This window comes from Eucyclogobius newberryi, unplaced genomic scaffold, assembly GCF_026437365.1.
Source record: "Eucyclogobius newberryi isolate DKJ021-1_F unplaced genomic scaffold, fEucNew1.0.hap1 SCAF_5, whole genome shotgun sequence".
In the NCBI taxonomy this organism is placed as follows: domain Eukaryota; kingdom Metazoa; phylum Chordata; class Actinopteri; order Gobiiformes; family Gobiidae; genus Eucyclogobius; species Eucyclogobius newberryi.
Window position 1 is genome coordinate 18545884 of NW_027316167.1, and position 17153 is coordinate 18563036.

At 40.5% G+C, this 17153-nt stretch overlaps 1 protein-coding gene across 4 annotated transcripts in view; it reads left to right on the forward strand.

The window, feature by feature from the left end:
- The first annotated feature begins 4149 nt into the window (after positions 1–4149).
- sox6 (SRY-box transcription factor 6) overlaps positions 4150–17153 on the forward strand; it is a 97135-nt gene continuing 84131 nt past the window's right edge. For 2 of the 4 annotated variants that reach the window (XM_072465406.1, XM_072465409.1), the window contains exons 1-2: positions 5850–5947; positions 8041–8149. The gene's annotated coding sequence lies outside the window, so the exon portion shown is untranslated. Of the gene's footprint in view, positions 4259–5849; positions 5948–8040; positions 8150–17153 lie in introns of those variants that run through there. The other 2 variants (XM_072465407.1, XM_072465408.1) reach the window with 2 other exon arrangements.

Below are 17153 nucleotides of genomic sequence, written 5' to 3' on the forward strand. Positions count from 1 at the left end.
ACTGTCTTCATTGCAATTGTAAAAGAAGCCTTTTACAAAAAACATGTATTGAATTTCTGCTTTCAAAAGGTAGAATGTTTTACAAAGAAAAGCCTGTCATTGTACTTATGAGAGAGATGATTGTGGTTCCTGGTGTTGCCTTGACTTCTTTACTCATCTGAGGGTCTGCTGTTGTTTTGCGCCCTCCCGCGTGACATCTTTATCTTTAATTGGAGAGTAATTACTTTCCCTGGCTGGCGGCCTGGTGTGCTTTGAAACACCTGAGAGAAGGGGATGCACCTCCCTGTGCTCCACATGAGCCCCCACACATCCTCCCCCTGCCTCCTTGTGTCCTCCAGGAGCCGAGGCCCCACAGCGCACACTGGCCCTGGTGGCTACATCACCCACAGCATCCTCGCGTTCTGCTTATTCTGCAATAAAAATGGGTATGTTTTTCCCTCCTCCCTGAAAAGAGAAAACTCACCCCATGGCCTCCGCTGAGGATTGTGGCATTTCCATGTATTGACGTTTGGCTGCTCGTTCATATACATTTGTTATTCTATGCTGCGGACTTCAAAGGGAATGAGAGAGGGGCTATTATGCTAATTGTGTCCTGTTCTGTTAAACGCAATCAAGACCTACTGCATTAAGGCTAAATACTGAATACCTACTGGCTTCACAAATGCTGCTTTCAAAGGAGACATGCTGATACTGAAATAAGACATAGAGAGATCCTACCTATATTGAGTAAATAATTAGTTATAGTTAAACCTGAACCACCTTAATTTATTAGTGGGTTCACGTTAGGGCTACAACAATTAATCGGAATATTTGTGATTAGTTGGCAAATAGTTTTTTTTTTGTTTTTTTTTATAAGGATTTTTTAGCCCATAGGTTTTATTATATAGGATAGTATGGCGTGAAATGGGGATGAGACTGGGGTGGGATGCGCAGTAAATTATCAGAGCCGGATTCAAACCCAAGAGTCCTTACATGGACAATTAGTCCACTGATTGTAATAGCAAATTATCTTTATTGTTATTTAAACTATACAGGCTCTAAAACCCATGCAAAAAGACCTTTTATAACAAAAGACGGCATTATTAAATCAAAATGTAAAAAAGTATTAAATCAAATAGTAAAAAAAAAAAAATCTTGATTTTTGTCAATTATACACTTAACAATAACATTTCTATGGAAGCCTTCAGTCACTCTATTGCAATCAATGGTTATTGTGTACAGTATATACATCTCATTTCACTCTAGAAATAATTGTTTGACTTGTTGACTAAGTAAAAACATAATTGTTAGTTGCAGCCCTGGTTCACATTTGGATTGGAAACCAGACATTGTTCTGAACTTTTCTTCTGTAAGACCTTTCCTGCTCCCCTGGTACACTCATTCCCAGTCATACCTATTTCCATCACATAAATAATATTACTGCTTTTGGCTGCGATCATCTGAGGATAGAATGGAGAAGACAGCCGGCGCCTCCTTTGCACACTGTGGGGATCCAGATTGTACTCCAATTGTACAAACACAAAACTAAGGAAGCCCAATGCAATAGGTGCTTTGATTTTAAAACAGTATTTTATGCTGTTTTATCATCTTAAAGCTCCGTGCACAGTACATTTTTTAATATGTAAGAAATGGAATGGTGATTTGTTGAATAATTGAAGAGGTATTCACTGAATCAGTGAATAGTCTTCCCAGTGTGCTGCTATAAAAAGAATAGAGAAGTCGGGGCTGTTCTGAGGCGAGCTCTGACTTTATTATTTGCTGTAACTAAACAAAGGCTTTGTGATTTGGGAAATGCAGCAAAATAGAAGCGTTTAATATTAATTGCAAGAGAAACTGTTTAAATTGCACAATAAAGAAAACACAATTCTCTGCATGAATCATTCAGCGCCTCTGTTGCATAAAACAATCGCTTGAAGACCACTTTTACAATGCCTACAGTGGGATGGGCTTTCAGTTATAGAGGTGATTGCTTTGTACAATTACATGCCCCTGGGCTTCCACTTTATTTGTTTCCACAGATGAAAGAATGAACCAACACATCTAACAATATAAGGATTAGTCTATCAAATTAGATTACTGAACTAACAATACAGTTTTATTTATAGGGTGTGAAAAGAGACTAAACTTATGAACAATAAAATAAAGACATTAATAAATTAAAAGGCCTCTTGTTTGCTTATATTATAGCTGTTTTTACTTTGTCTGTTACTTCCCAGATTCAAAGACCTAGTAACTGGATCTAGTGAGTGATTTGTTGATGTGTGTATGAATAATTAATTTGGAGGAAACAATGATTCGTCCCATTTCTTAACTCAGAAATATTCTGCATTTTCATATTACAATAATCAGGCATGTTATGGATTATGAATTAGCACATAAAGCATAACATGTTCCAGTATGTTAAATTATTAAGCATGTAGAATAATATTATACCCTCTAAATAGTCAGAAAGCTCTTCCCAAAGACAATACAGTAAAGAGTCTGACCCACAGTTATATTAGTATAATATTTGTATGCTGTTGGCACAGGCCATGTACTGATGTTCCTGATAAGTATATAATTAGAATTGGCATGTTGCACTCCTTATTCCAACATGACTAATCAGTGGTTCTGTGTTCACTTGAAAGGAAATATTAGATCCTGACTAAACTTTGATGAAATCCAGAGTTACAAGTCTGAGATTTGGGTCAAGTAATGAGAACAGAGCGCCCCACTTTGCAAGTCCAAGTGGGAGAGAGTGATTTGCATGTATGTAAATACTGTTGGAGTTAATTGCATAACTTGCATTCAGAGAAGACTTTTTTTGTGTGTCATTGTGTATTGATTATGTCTGGCAAAGCGGCAATGGTCTTTTTTCTTTTTTTTGTAATAGTTTTTCTGTAATAGTATTTTTTTTTCCTTGCTCTGTTTCAATACATTAGTTTGTTATTCAAATAAATAGTTTACATTTGATAGATAAATATATATATAGATAAGTAACATACAAATGTTTTCTAAAATCTATTATTTGTCTTACTTTGTCTGAACCGAGTGAAAAATGTGAACCATGATTCAGCTCTGTGCACCTTCCCAAGCCGATCACTGTCCCATAATGAAGCCCGCGCCCCCCTGGCATTCACTCAGAGACTGGGGTGCTCTAATTAAGCATGCAGAACAGGAGAAGAACACATGTTAATTTAATGTAACAAAAATGTTGATTTTTATGCACTATCCTTTTCAAATATTTATGGAATAGACTTGAATTTCAACATGCATCAAAGACTCACAGGATATGCAAATGCTTCTGCCTTATACCCCCCAACAAGTTGGACTGTCTTCTGCTCGCTGGCTTCAACTCAGTGCTCTAACGAGGAAGCCATTACCAGCTCTGTTTAAGAATGAGTCCTATTTCTGTTTGGAGGGCTACACTATGTGGCACCTGTTCATAAAGACACATCCTGCATAACATATTTATGAAGTGTTTATTATAATATGTTTCTAATGTCAAATTGTTACTGGACTAATTGATTAGTGCTGAATCACTTTCATTGTGACCAATGGAATTATATCTTATAGGGATTTATCATTTGGTCTCTTATAACTTACTTGCAGTGCCTTCCCTCAGTCTCTGTGCGCACCTTGTGTGCTATTCCAGTGTTGGCCAAAAGGTGGCGTATGGGACACGCAGAACAGCTCGTTCTGGTTGGAAAAAGTGAAAGAAATCTGCGCAAGGAGAAAGGTAACACAGAAGCCACCTCACTGCAATTGTGCCATAGAATATGTCACCAAAAAACAAAATTGTATTCACTCTCCAATCCAAAATAAAATATTAAAAACCTACAAAAATAATCTATGTTACGTTTATGATCATTTAAAGGGCGTTATTGTTTAAAGAGCTCAAGTTCACGTTTAAGTACCTGCAAAGTTGTATTTCTATTGTCTATTTTTGTTGCGTCTTTATTTCTTTTCACAGCAGAACAACCAGAGGAAGTTGGGGAAGACAAAGTGCGTGAAAAGCATTTGGCGCACTGTATATTTGTGATGCTCGTTTGTGGCCCACTTCACCTTGAGTAGAGAGCAAAGCCAAAGGAGCGGGGCGCCCAGGAGAGCGTTGTATGGGCATATTGTATGTAGCTCTCTCTCCCTGTCCCTCCACCCTTCTCCCCATCTCTCTCCACCCTTCCTCTCTGTCTCTTTCTCATTGCTTCTCCTCCCTCTTTTAGCTTTATGTGTATCTGCAGTTAACAATCACAATTTCCTTCAGCTGTCTCCTCTTTTTGTAAGTAACTTTCTTCTTTGTCTTATTTTAGGCTATGCATGTTTTAAGTGTTGACTTGTTTTTTCCTCCTGTCTGGTTACCTTGTGCTACTGATTTATAGATGTCAACTTTTCCTCATTTTCCCAGTTGTGTGGCTTGTGTCTTCTCTTTTTCCTCTGCTCTGGACATAAGGCACGCGGCTCAATGCACTTTTTGTTGGTTTGACGCGCGCCGGGCCTCTTTCAGGTTTCAACTGTTTAATTTGAAGCACATGTTCATTCAACGCACAGAATTGTTTCATTGTGAACGCCTTCTGTTTTGGCAAGTGCTCTCCACCGGTGGCTTGTCTGGGTCAACCGCTGGACCTTTGATTTAATATCAGATACAGGCACTTTTCTAATATGCGAGGGGAAATATTGAGGTAGTGTCAAATGTCTTAAAACATAACATGAATAAATCCAACCAAGGAAGATTCTTATCGCGCTGAAAAGAAAGCCGCGCGTAAAACCAATAAGCATTATAAAGGAATTAAAAACATGCGCAATAAAAATACAGAATAGTAATTCAAATAAAATGTACTTACAGGAGACGGGCAAGTAACGGATTTAAACCCTCTTCCGCTCATTCAAACAAAACCCTTGCACATCTGCATTATCTTCACAAACATGCGTCCAGCGTTTCAAAAAATTGTATTGCGATTTTTTTTTTCAAACTTCCAAATTATTATTATTCTTTATTCCTACTATTTAAATTTTTCCCTGACAAATTACACACATTTAGATACGGAAGATAGGGATCGACTAATTGCATCGGTTATAAAAGGCATAAAAACGGCGCGCAATTGTCTATAATTTTGCAGCGGTTTAATTGACGCACAGTGGTTCTCACAGACGCACAAGTCCGCACAGGTTCTGCAAACTCTTCAGGCTCTCGCTGCGCGTCTCTCACCTGCTCTCTTTATCCCTCCCAGCAGCAGCAGAGGAGGCAGCAGCTGATTATTTACAGTTTCAAACACTTTCACTGAAGTTTGAGCGGGTCAGAAACGGGAGCGTCGTCGTCGTCAATAGAAACGCGCTTTTTTTTCCTTCCCCCCACACGTGTGACTTTAAAACAACTATAGAAGAACTAATCTCCTCAACTTTCCCTGCGTAAGTACGTGTGGTTTATTGAAGTAAAAGGGCAGCAGCATATCCTTTTCTCTATACACTCCTCTCGCTCTCTTGTCTTGGGGGGTGAGGAGAGGGTGGGCAGAGGGGGGAGGAGGAGGGGAGCCCTGCCTCTTTGCCTTCCTCAGATCAATGCTCTCTGGCCACTCACTTTCTGATGTTGCACGACGGGAAATGCTTTGAATACTTGCGACATGGCTGCGCGCATTGATTGCCAAGATTGACAGCGGCTCCACGCACCGTCTTTCCTCTCCCACTTGTCTCGAGAGATAGCGCGGGGCGACGCGACAAAAGGTAGTTGTAGTTGTTTCTTTTTTGGGACAGTTGGCTCGCGCGCGCAGCGTTCCGGCCGTCTGTCAGTGAGTGAGCTCGCGGGACCCCCCTCGTATGGCCCCGTATTAAAGCGGTCTTAACTTTTTATTCCCCTCCGCGCGCACAGATAGATACAATCAAAGTCAACGCGCTTTTTTTCTTTTTGACAAAGTCTTCTTAAGTCTGTACGCACGGGAGGAAAGGACGCACATCCACGACTGAGACCGACAAGGTAAACAATCACGTTTTTTTTTGCCCCAATACTTTGCGTCTTCAGCTCTTTGCGCTGATGAAGCCGCTGTCACTGCGGAGCTTCACGCGCGCTCGGTTCTGACAGCCACAAAAAAAAAAAAAAAAGGAAAAAAAAGAAGTGAATCACGTGTGAACTTTTAACACCAGTTTATTCATGTGTGTAACCTTTTTTTTGTTTTTGTTTAAATCCTGTTTTTTTTGGTCTGTGCGCGCGCGCCTTCTTCTTCAGACAAAACAAACTAGAAGCGAGTGCGGTGCGCGTTGTCCCCGACGCGGACTCGCTGAAATAACATCAGTCGCGCGCTAAATATAGACCAAAGCAAACGGACGCGGAGATTAGTGTTTAATACGCTTTACTGACGGGCTCAAATGATTTTTTTTAATAATATGATTTGGACAGAGACAGGTTACGTTAGTGCGCGTAACCGGACACTTGGGTCGCCTAACTTTGTGAGTTTGAACAGCTGTCAATGGGCTTCACTCCGCGGCGCGCATTAATTTAGACTTTTATATATAGGCCGTGGTTAATTGGTGTTTCAACTTGCACCGCGCTTAAAGTTAAAACAAAATCAAAATAAAGACATGTTCGCACGCCTGGTTTGTGTGCAGGCTTAACGCAGCTGGCGGCAGTTTCACTCGCGTCCACAAAGGGGTACCATTCGTTGACAGTGACGCACGCGTGTCTTATAGGGCTCCGATCTGCCAAGTGAGACGAGTTTATCTCCTCGTCTCACTCCGCGTGCAACTATAACAAGAACTTTAATTTTTTTGTTGTTGTCTCCTTCTAAAAAAAAAAGGAGAGTAAGAGTTGGGGCCCCGTGCAGCCTGGGAATCTGCTCTTCCCTCAACTTTCTCCCGGTGGGGTCAGGGGAATTGACCTTTGAAGAATGCATAAGCCATAAATTAAATTCAACAATCGCAACGAAACGCTTGTCCATTCAGAGAAGAAGATGCACTTGAACAGTTTCCCAGTTAAGCAGTGCGCTCGGCTCGCCACACTTTCCCTCTGTGTGCCAAGAGTAAATGAGCTCAATACGGGCTCATTATTTTATAGCCTTTGCGCATTAATTTTGGGCAATTATCTAAAAATAGTAATGGCCGTTTTAAGAATAATTCCCCCCTCAACACAATTTAATTTCAGTACAATGAAGAATTGAAGGATTGTTTAATTCCCAAATCAAAAGGGCAATTACATATTTTTCATGTCTTCAAAATTGCACAACACAACTTATTTTGCAACATCTCAGATACAGACGAATACAAAAAAGGTAATTCAACGCGAAGAAGAGTTATGATTGGTCTTTAAAACGTGCATAAATTGGCTCATCACACGCCATTGTGAAGGAATTTAGCCGTAACACACCTCTGACTAATTAATTAAAGCGCAATGACACTTGGGGCACCTTTCCTTGAACCTGATATTACCATCCAAGAAGGGGGGGTGGGGGGGGGGCGTTTAGGTTCTGCACTTGTCTCAACAACTGAAATGAAAAGCTGCCGTGGTGCGTCGTGTCGTGCCGTGTCCAGGCGTTTATTCCTTGTGGTATGTAGTTGAGTTGTAGCCTACACTTGCTGCTGAAGCTGTGCGCGCAGGTCTCCCGATAAGGTAAGACCAAACGCACCCAAGACTAAATGGCACAGTTATAATTAGACCGACTGCCCATTCAGCACATTGTCCCGGCTGCTGCTATACAGGGACACGCGGATCTGTCCCTCACTGGAGTTTGTGTCTCACTGACCTGGAGCTGTGTGTGTGTGTGTGTGTGTGTGTTGTGGTGTTGCCCAACCTCAAAACAGTGAAAAGAGGAGAGCAAAGAGCAAAAAGCGCCAACAGTCGACAGTACACACTCAATTTCACGTTTAATCAAAATGTTTCCCCCCCTCGGAGTCTTAATTAACCCTTATTGTTCACATCATTGCACTTTAATGTAGCTTTTGTTGTTTGATTTTACCATGACGATTAATACAGTCAGTTTCTTACAATTATGGAAAAAAACCTGTACATGTTATTCAAAACTCTATGTTCTATAAAATCCTAATAAGCTTTTCCTCTTTTCTTTCTGTTTCTTCAAGGACCGGACCTTTGCTGGTGGCCTGAACATTTTTGCAAGTATTTGAGAAAGAAAGCTTTCCCCACCTGGACCCCAACATAACACGCAGACTCTGTGACGCTCATGAACCAGTAAGTTCAAAAAGATTTGAGCACTTTTTATTTTGGCATGTGTGGAGAAGCCACCTGGCTCGCTTGTCTAAACACATCCTGCTTCTGTCCAAGAACACTGTTTACTGCGCTGTAAAAGCAACACTGCTACTCTGCGTGTGTACATTAATGCTTGAATTATAATGATTATTTGTTAAAAACTATCTATTTGGTGGGAGACAAATGTGCAGGATAGAGACACTTTAAACTGTTTAGACTAGGTGTCACACAGCAAATTTACTTCTGTGCAACCTTTAACTGTCCTCATCTCTGCAGGTAGGATTTGTTTAAACTAAGCTCATGTGCCAGCAATTAGTGGGATCAAAGCGAGCGCTGGGGAAGAAAGAATGGAGACGATGAGGGCAATAAATGAAGGGATAAAATGTTCACGGTTTAAGAAACTGTTTGAATTCTTTAAAAACTTTTGGTCATTGTTTATCCATAAATTACGATCGGTCTTTGAGTTGGCCAAAAGCACAAAAACACTGCCTTTAGGAACTTATCAAGCCTCATCTGCCTCATGACAAACAGTGAGCCGTTATCTAATTTCTCATCTTTATACAGAGCATACTTTTCGGCTACATCCAAACACAATTTGATTTAATCTGCAGTGAGCAAAAGGGAGCGACAGCCCAGAGTCCACAGCACAGCCAGAAAACGCATTAAATTTTTATAATTTCAGAAATAAATTAGCTAATATTCCTGCTGGTTTAAGCGTTTCTATATGTGCTTTTGATTTTATAATATTGTATGTTTGTGTGTTTATGGTATTGTTATCCTGGCATTTTACTATTTAAAACAACAGTTTCTCAGTTATATTACTTGTTGCTTTGTGGTAGAAATATTTCCCCTTTACTAATAGCTGAAGGAGGTTCTACTGAGGAGCAATATCATTTTTTTGTAAAGGAGAGATGCTATTGATTTTATTGCTGTTTCAAAGAGACTTCATAAGAAACTATCGGCTTTTAATTGTTTTGTTATAGTATTGTTTGTTGGCTTGTTTAATATTTGACACTGTGTTAGGATCACATCTAGCAGTGTTAGAAATATTGTCATTGAGCTCATTACCAAAAGCTTTGTGTAGTTCCATATGTCTTGGTTTGGTTTGAAGTGGCAGAGCTGCTGGGCTGAGGCAGAGCCAGGCTGGGCGTATGTGAGGCTGTACCAGTGAGCTCTCTTCATGTTGGTGAGGAGTGTCTAAGACCTGATGATAAACAAGATGTGAGGAGTAAACAACAGCCGGCCGCATAAAGGTAGAGGAGGGGGGCGGCAGACGGGCAACATAATCAATGTGGCAGCACATGTTGTGACATCTGTCTTTCTAAGTGTTATCTAATTTGCTGTGGAATATTTCAACAATGATCCAAACTGATGGGCACATGCCAAAAAGAGTCGCAAAAAGTCGCAAAAAGAGTGGCTGACATTATTTGTAACATATTATTCACTCAGTATCATGATTCGAGTAATGTAATTCAATATGACTGACAACTCCTGGGCATGTAAAGCAAGTGTATTAGTGGAACAAGACACATCTGGTTGACGTTATCTTGTTTTGTTGGGTCAATGTTGAATTTGGACTTCACAGATTGTGAGCTCTTCAGATTTCAGACCTGTCACAAAAAGCGGTCCAATTTGCTTTGCAACAGTGACATTTACGTATTTCACTGATGTCAGTGATTATGGGCAAACAGCCTTCATTTTATTTTTAGCATTTTAGTGTCATTGCCCCTAACGTCATTGACTAAACTTGAGCTGAGGACACATTACCAGTAACAAATAGCACCTCTGTGTGTGAGCTGTGCGGAGCAGCGACTGGACGAGGCCTGCTTGCAGTTAGTGAACAGTATTGCCAACATTAAAGGCTTGTGGATGAAAAAAAGACATACATTTGTATCTTCACAGAAACTCATAATTGCACAAGTAACATAAGTGGCTCATTTTGATCTGTAGCAGTCCGTCTGACCAAATATTTTTCTCAAAATAATTGGACATTTTCTATAGTGTATAGAATAGTTGTGCATAATCAACACAGACTTCAAAATGCAACAGTTTCGGCGGCGGTGGCTTCTGTTGATTTTTAAGTCACATTAATATGTAGAGTTAATTGGGAGGGCTGTGGTGGCCATGTGCTTCTGACACAGGTCCCGGACTGTAATCAGGTGGAGGAAGCCGTGGGCCTCATTGTTTTTTATGAATCAGAAGAAGATTTGTACAGTGTCTGTGTGAAGATGGTTGGCTTTATTTCCATATCAAAGGCACACACAGCACTGTCGGGCAGTAATTAAAATGTGCTGGATTTGGAGTCCCCGCGCACACATGCAGCATATGGACACAGGGCACCGTGGAAACAGTGCAGGTGCAGCGACTGAATTTAAACAGACTAATGCGATGGTATTTTGGCAATGTGACACACAATCGGATATCACGGTGGCATCTTTTTGTGTTGTTGCAATCCTAACATTTCAGACTACATCTGAAAATACCAATTTTGATTCCCTAATGATAAGAATTATTATTATTTAAATTTCAGTAGTTAAAAACAAAACAAAAAAACTACCATTTGCTCTTATACAAGCTCAAGACCATTTTAAAACTATTCAGAAAAGTTTGTCCTGTATATATGTGTTTTTTTTTCTTTCGCATTGATACTTAAAATATATGGCTTACCAAGTTTCAATACTAGTTTTAGTATCAATTAGTATGTATCACTACTTAAAATTTGCTCCACTTGTCATCCCTATTATTTTGATGAATGAATAACTGAGGATAGAGTGTGGCAGATTGACATGTACTTAGACGTGATTATTGACAATCCCTCTTTGGTGTTATTGTGGACACTTAAGTCACCCCCAAAGCGCTGTCTCTCGGTTGACTTTGTGTCATGTGCAGGCACCAGGGAAAGCAGATTAGTGCTCCGCTCAGGGTTTCACACGGCTCATCCTCATCACAACCATTCTCTGGTGATCTGTCCATTGTGTCTGGATCAGGCCTTCCTCTGGGCCCACCACTGCCTCTGTGTAAGCCCATCGCCTGTATAAATATCACATGAACAGTTACAAACTCAAAAGGGATTGTTGCGAGTGCTTTGGCAGTTGTTAGTCAGTTTATTTAGTTATTAGTGCTTCATCTCAGGGTCAATGTACAGTAGTCATCAGTGGTGGTTTACTGTAACAAGCGATTACAAATCATGCAAACTGTTCATGGTATTCTGTTGTAATTGTATACATCTCCCCTTCAACTACATGAATAAGTGAAGTGCAAGATGTTTTGTTGACTATGATGCGATTTTACCGTGATCAAGTACATTACGAATGTATTTGAAGATTAGATATGGATAGTCTTATGAAGAAGACTCCTCGAGGCCAGGGTCCTTTCACAGACTATGATGTGGTTGTGGTCAAAAAGTGCATTATATGGAAATGTCTTCAACAGATGCAACCACTAGCTCTGGTCTGTCCACCGCACCTCTTCATTCTCTTAATAAAAGATGGGCTACATGGGATCTGTTGATGATATTAAAGATTGCCTGCATGTGTTTTATATTACTGGAAATACACAACTGAACTGCAGTTTAAAAGCATTTCACGACATCGTACATAAATTTAAAATACTGACAAATTACAATTATCAAGGATGTAATGAGAAAAGAGGAAACTATTGATGAGTGAAATGGAGAATACGTTGTCATCTAAAATTACACTTTTAGCTTGAACAGCTGTACTTTTAAAAGTGAAGGGGAGAAATGTTGAGGGAAGCCCGGACCAGAGCTGGAAGCATAAAACTAAAGAAAGTAGTGACTGTGATAATCACTTTCTTGAATGGACTAAAAAGAGGAATCTGCTGAAATGATAGAGAACGCCTTGTGGGTTTGGCCTGTGTTGTAAATTTCCCATGAGCCTCCACAGACAATCTGAGGGGATAGCTCTGGCACACGCCGCACACCCACATCCAGTAAACACACAGCGCGCCCCTCTTCCTCACAAGGAGCACCGAGAGCCGGGCTCTGTGACTGACAGGAGGCACCGAGGAGAAGGGGAGGGGCAATCTGACTCTACGCGCATCTCTTTTTTCCACAAGAAACCGTACATAGCAGAAATAGGCAAAAGTAGCAAAAGACCATGGAAAGAAAAGGTAATGATTTGAACAACTGATTTTCTTGGTTTGCTTTAGGGAGTAGAAGTTGTAAAGTAGTACAAGAGATATATTTTACACAGCACCGTCGAGGATCAGAGCCAAGGGTGTATTATACTGTATGCTCTTTATTGTATGTTGGAGGCTGTGGTTTGCATTCAAAGAAGATCTTTTTATAATGTTCATGATGTTCTTTCGCCTTATCCAAGTGTCTCAGTTTGACCACCTAAACCATATAATACTTATGTGACCACGCTACTTCCCTAACCCAAACCAAGTGCATGTAATTATTCCATACACCCAGAGAAATAAACTAAAGAAAACGTCATCCATAAACGTTTTTGTCCAAAGAGTTGTTGTTTCCATAAAACATGTGTTTCTCTGTGGAGTGGCTGGTGGAGGCTCCTTGCTGTATATAAACGCAGGCTGTGGTGCTACAGCCTGTGTTTTGTTAGAGCGCAGAGAAAAGCTTCGTCCTTGGTTTGGGGGGTAGGACTGAGGGTAAACTGGGGAGGGACATGTTCCTCCTCATACTCAGCAAAGCTAAATTTATTGGTTAACATCTGCAGGGTGGAGGAGTTTGGGCTGTGGCCAGGCCAAAGAAAGGCTTCTAATTAAACAGTCATCATTATCAACTTGTGGTCAGTGATCATCATCCCACCGTGGTTCTCCAAGATGAACATGGAATCATTGAGGCTTTTGTGAGGCTCATGCTGGACTGAATTAGAAAGGCAGAAACAGAGGAGAAAAGTGCTAGTGCGAGTGTTTTTTCTCTGTGTCTTGGCAGAACAGCAGCATGAGGCCCTGTGCCATATCCACTCAGGTTTAAACAATTACCCAACATCAGAGGAACCAGTGGAGCCTCAGCGCTGGCACAACCCTGGTGCTTCTGACTGCTGTTCTTCTGGCCATGCTTTAGACATAGCCAAGTGTCACATGTAAGTGAGGCTTTTGATAATTTCAATTAGTGTAAGAGGGTGTGCCTGCCGTATCTGTATCAGTGCTGATGGAGGAGCTTTCCTTTGAGCTTGACAGGCCCTTAATATAGTATTTCATGGTTTGATGTGTGAGTGACACAGTGGCGCTCCGAGAGGATGGCAAAATGCTTTATTAGGACCTAATTAGAAGCTAGTGATTAAAGGGGAAGTGCGTGTGATTAGAAGACCTGCAGATGATGTGGAACATGGATGAATATTCAGTTACAGAAGCTAAGAAAGTCTTTGTATGTGTCTGTGAGCTCTGTCACAATACACATCGAGAAGACGCTTCTCCAGCTCAGCGCAGACACTGAAGCTTCGGTCCTGCTCAGATCAATCTTATCGTCTTTACTGTATCCCGTGACCATCAGTTTTGAGATTTGTATGTATTAATTTATTCATTTTAATAGCCTAAGATGTAATAAAAAAATGTCAAGTAAAAGTCAAGTAAGCATCATAGAAGCCTCACATTCAATTGAACATGAAACCATGAGGAATGCTGTGCAAAGCCAGGTCCACTCTGGAGGCTTATAGCCTTGTAAAGAATCACACATTCTTGTGAGGCAGGTCGCTGTGTAATCACAGAGATAAATGGACTCACTATTATTACCCTTCTTCAATAGAGAGATTAGCAGTAGATTTTCTTTTTTGCCTCACAAACTTTTTAACTTTGGTAGACATGTGATAGCCGTTGCCATTAGAAATCATTTATGGGAGTGTTCTGAGGGCAGGAGATTGTCAGCAGAGCCTTGTGATTTTACAATTTCACAACTGACTTCCTCCTTAAAATGACACTGGCTTACCTGCCTATTACCCTCTTTGATTTCTACAGTACATGCCTCTGCGCTCGGAGAGGTATTCATAATAAGCTTAAACTCCACGGGCTTCATTGCTATATGGTGCTTATCTCTTTCCATTCAACAGAAAGAAGACTCATATTTTTTCCAATTTCAACATTTTACTGCTGGCCCAGTCTCTACCCAAATGCATCCGCACACACACACACACACACACACACACACACACACACACACACACACACACACACAGACATGAAACCTTTTAAGAAACCAATATGGCAAAACTGCAGCATTTTTGTAGTGCACTAAAAGTGTCATAGTTCGATGGATAAGTTGGTCTATGTTTCTTTCAGTTTGTATTCTGTCTTGTATTTAAATACCTGAGCAGTCCATTTGAGCCATTCATTAAAAGTGTTTTCTTTTCTTATTTGATAAATGTTGCATTCCTGTCATAATGTTTTCATGTGTTTATATGACTTTTGTCCCAATGAAGTGCTAACATGTCCTTTGTATATTTAAATGAAATTCTACAGATACCTGAGTAGTATGTGTTGAATGAGTAGTGTGTTTGGCGTGTTTTAAATGATTAAAGAAGAAATCTTTTACATTGACAACCTATAACATGTTTTATTAAATATAGCAGCTGAATAAACATGGCAATAGTTTCAATGCTGCAGTCAGAAATACATTTTTGTGTGGTACACTCCCAGTTCCTCAGTTTCACTGTTCCTTGTGCCACGCTGTAATGGGCTCCCAAGGCATGATGGGTACAGAATAACGATGTTTTCCTTACCCCCCTTATTCTGAGCTTAATATAAAATTAGGCTGCAACATGAGATATAGTATAGTCTAGTTTGTGATGTCACTTGTTATTGCTGGATATCCATACAGTGACTTTTGGGCTATTTTCCATGTTGTGTGGCACAGAGAGCCTTATGTCACAAAGGGCACATTGTAGGTGTGCGGCTGTACGCCTGTTGTCTTTGCTCTGCTCACTCACCTTCTACATTTCAGCCCAGACCCAGGCCCATTTCCTCTTCTTGTGCTGCTCTCAATACACAATGGCCCTATGGATACACTACATAATGGAAAAACTCATCTATTCAAGACACTTTTGTCCAGACTAATTGCTTATGGACACTTTTTAACTTCTACATATTTGTGGAAGGCATTAAATGTACGTATTAAACGTATACATGCATAAAAGATGTAAATGTTTATATACTGCATTGACCGCACAGACATTTGCCTTTTTGAATCCCACGTTATAAGGATCAAGAGGATCTTATAAAGAGCCTTCTGTTTTCCTACTAATTAAATTTGCCACTAACATATGCTGGCAGGAACCTCTTACCTTGTTTGACTTACTGTATTTATTGCCTGACGGTAGAGGTAATTTGACCTTTCATTTCAAAGGCTCTTTTTTAATCCAGATAAGGAGTGTTAAACTCAATTAGAAAAGTGATCAGTGGTTGAAACACTACATTTGTTTCCTGTGAGGGTCCAGGCGGACTCAGGCCCTGCTCTCAGCTCTGCTCCACCAGGGCAAAGCCAGGAGCTCAGTTGGAGGAGGGGCAAGAGAGTTCCTGCCATGTCACTGGAGATTTGTGTTCTCTGTTTAAATCATTTCCCTCTTTAGAAAATTAAGAAGGCAGAATATTCTCAAACTGGTCATTTTCCCTTCCCCTAAATGGCTCATTTGCATTGGCAAAAGCTACTGTTAATTGTAGGTTTGAAAAAGACAAATGAGCCCATAACTGTAAATAAAAGCAAAATAAGAGGTCATATTGTTAATTGTCACAATGGCTCAAAGGGGCCACGACATGCTTGTTTCTGAGACTACGCACAGCGCTTTGTGCACATGTTATATCTTTAAAATTAAATACAAAATATTTTCAGATTTCATCACTGAAACCATCACAAACAATGCTCTTATCTTTAACCTTCTAATGCTCAGAATGAAAAAAAATGGTCCCTTCTTCCTCATTCCCAGGGGAAAAAAACACCAGTACCTTGTTGTAACCTGATCATTTATGGATCAGTTGTTTTCTTTCTAGTTTAATTCACCATGTGATTGATTTGCAGAGCGGTGCTGTTAGAATATACCCTCCGTATACTGGTCTGAAACTGAGGGTAATTTGAATACAGATGCTCACAGCTTTGGCCTTGTCACTGAAAGCACTTGGAGCTCAGAGACAATTGCAGGTTGATTATGTTGCTTCTGTCAGAAGTTGCATGTTCTTTGTACGAGGCAATATTTGCATCTAAATGCTTTTTTGTAGACATCTAAACAGTATAAAGGCTGATTGTAAATGCCAGCTGTTAGGCCGCACTCAGAAGTAAAACAAGAATTTCTATGAGGAAAATTGGGATGGAAATGAGGAAATTATTTTCAAACAGTGGAAGTGAAATCAATAACAAGGAAATGGTTGTATTTGTCTTGTGTCTCCAGGCTGTGTAACGCTCACATATGAATCTATTTACAGTGGGCTACTGCATGTGTATTTAACTGGTGGAAATTCACACTTTATATTCAAATGGATTCTCTTTTGTTGTTATTATGGTTTGTATTAGTATTGGCTGTAGTTGCAGATAACTTTAACTATGTTGTGTTTTATTATCAGCGCTGAAAACAAATGAAAATGTCTTGTTTATTCTATGATTAAAGGCCCACACTATACTCTGTGATGCTCTGACAGACATACTGCATGTTTGTGTCTGTAGACGGTGCCCACAGCAGAGTGATGCCCCTGCTGACTCGCTCCTCCAGCTCTTTGTCCGGCTGCACTCAGTGTGTCGGGCTCCTTGGGAGACTGGCAGCCTTCTCCAGTGTGGCTCCACAATGGCCCAGCCTCCTTTGAGGTGTTAAAAACTTCCATTTATGCATCTCCCTGGACAAAAACGCACCAAGCCCATTTGAGTCCAGTAGCAACACAGCTCACATTGTGGCCATGCTTCTTGAGCACTCATTTCACAGATTCTAAAACCAGTATGTGGTGAACAGGATTTGAGGGGCTAAAGTGCCCCACGAGGACCAGGCGATAAGAGGCAGAAACGCCATCGCACAGTAAACTAGAA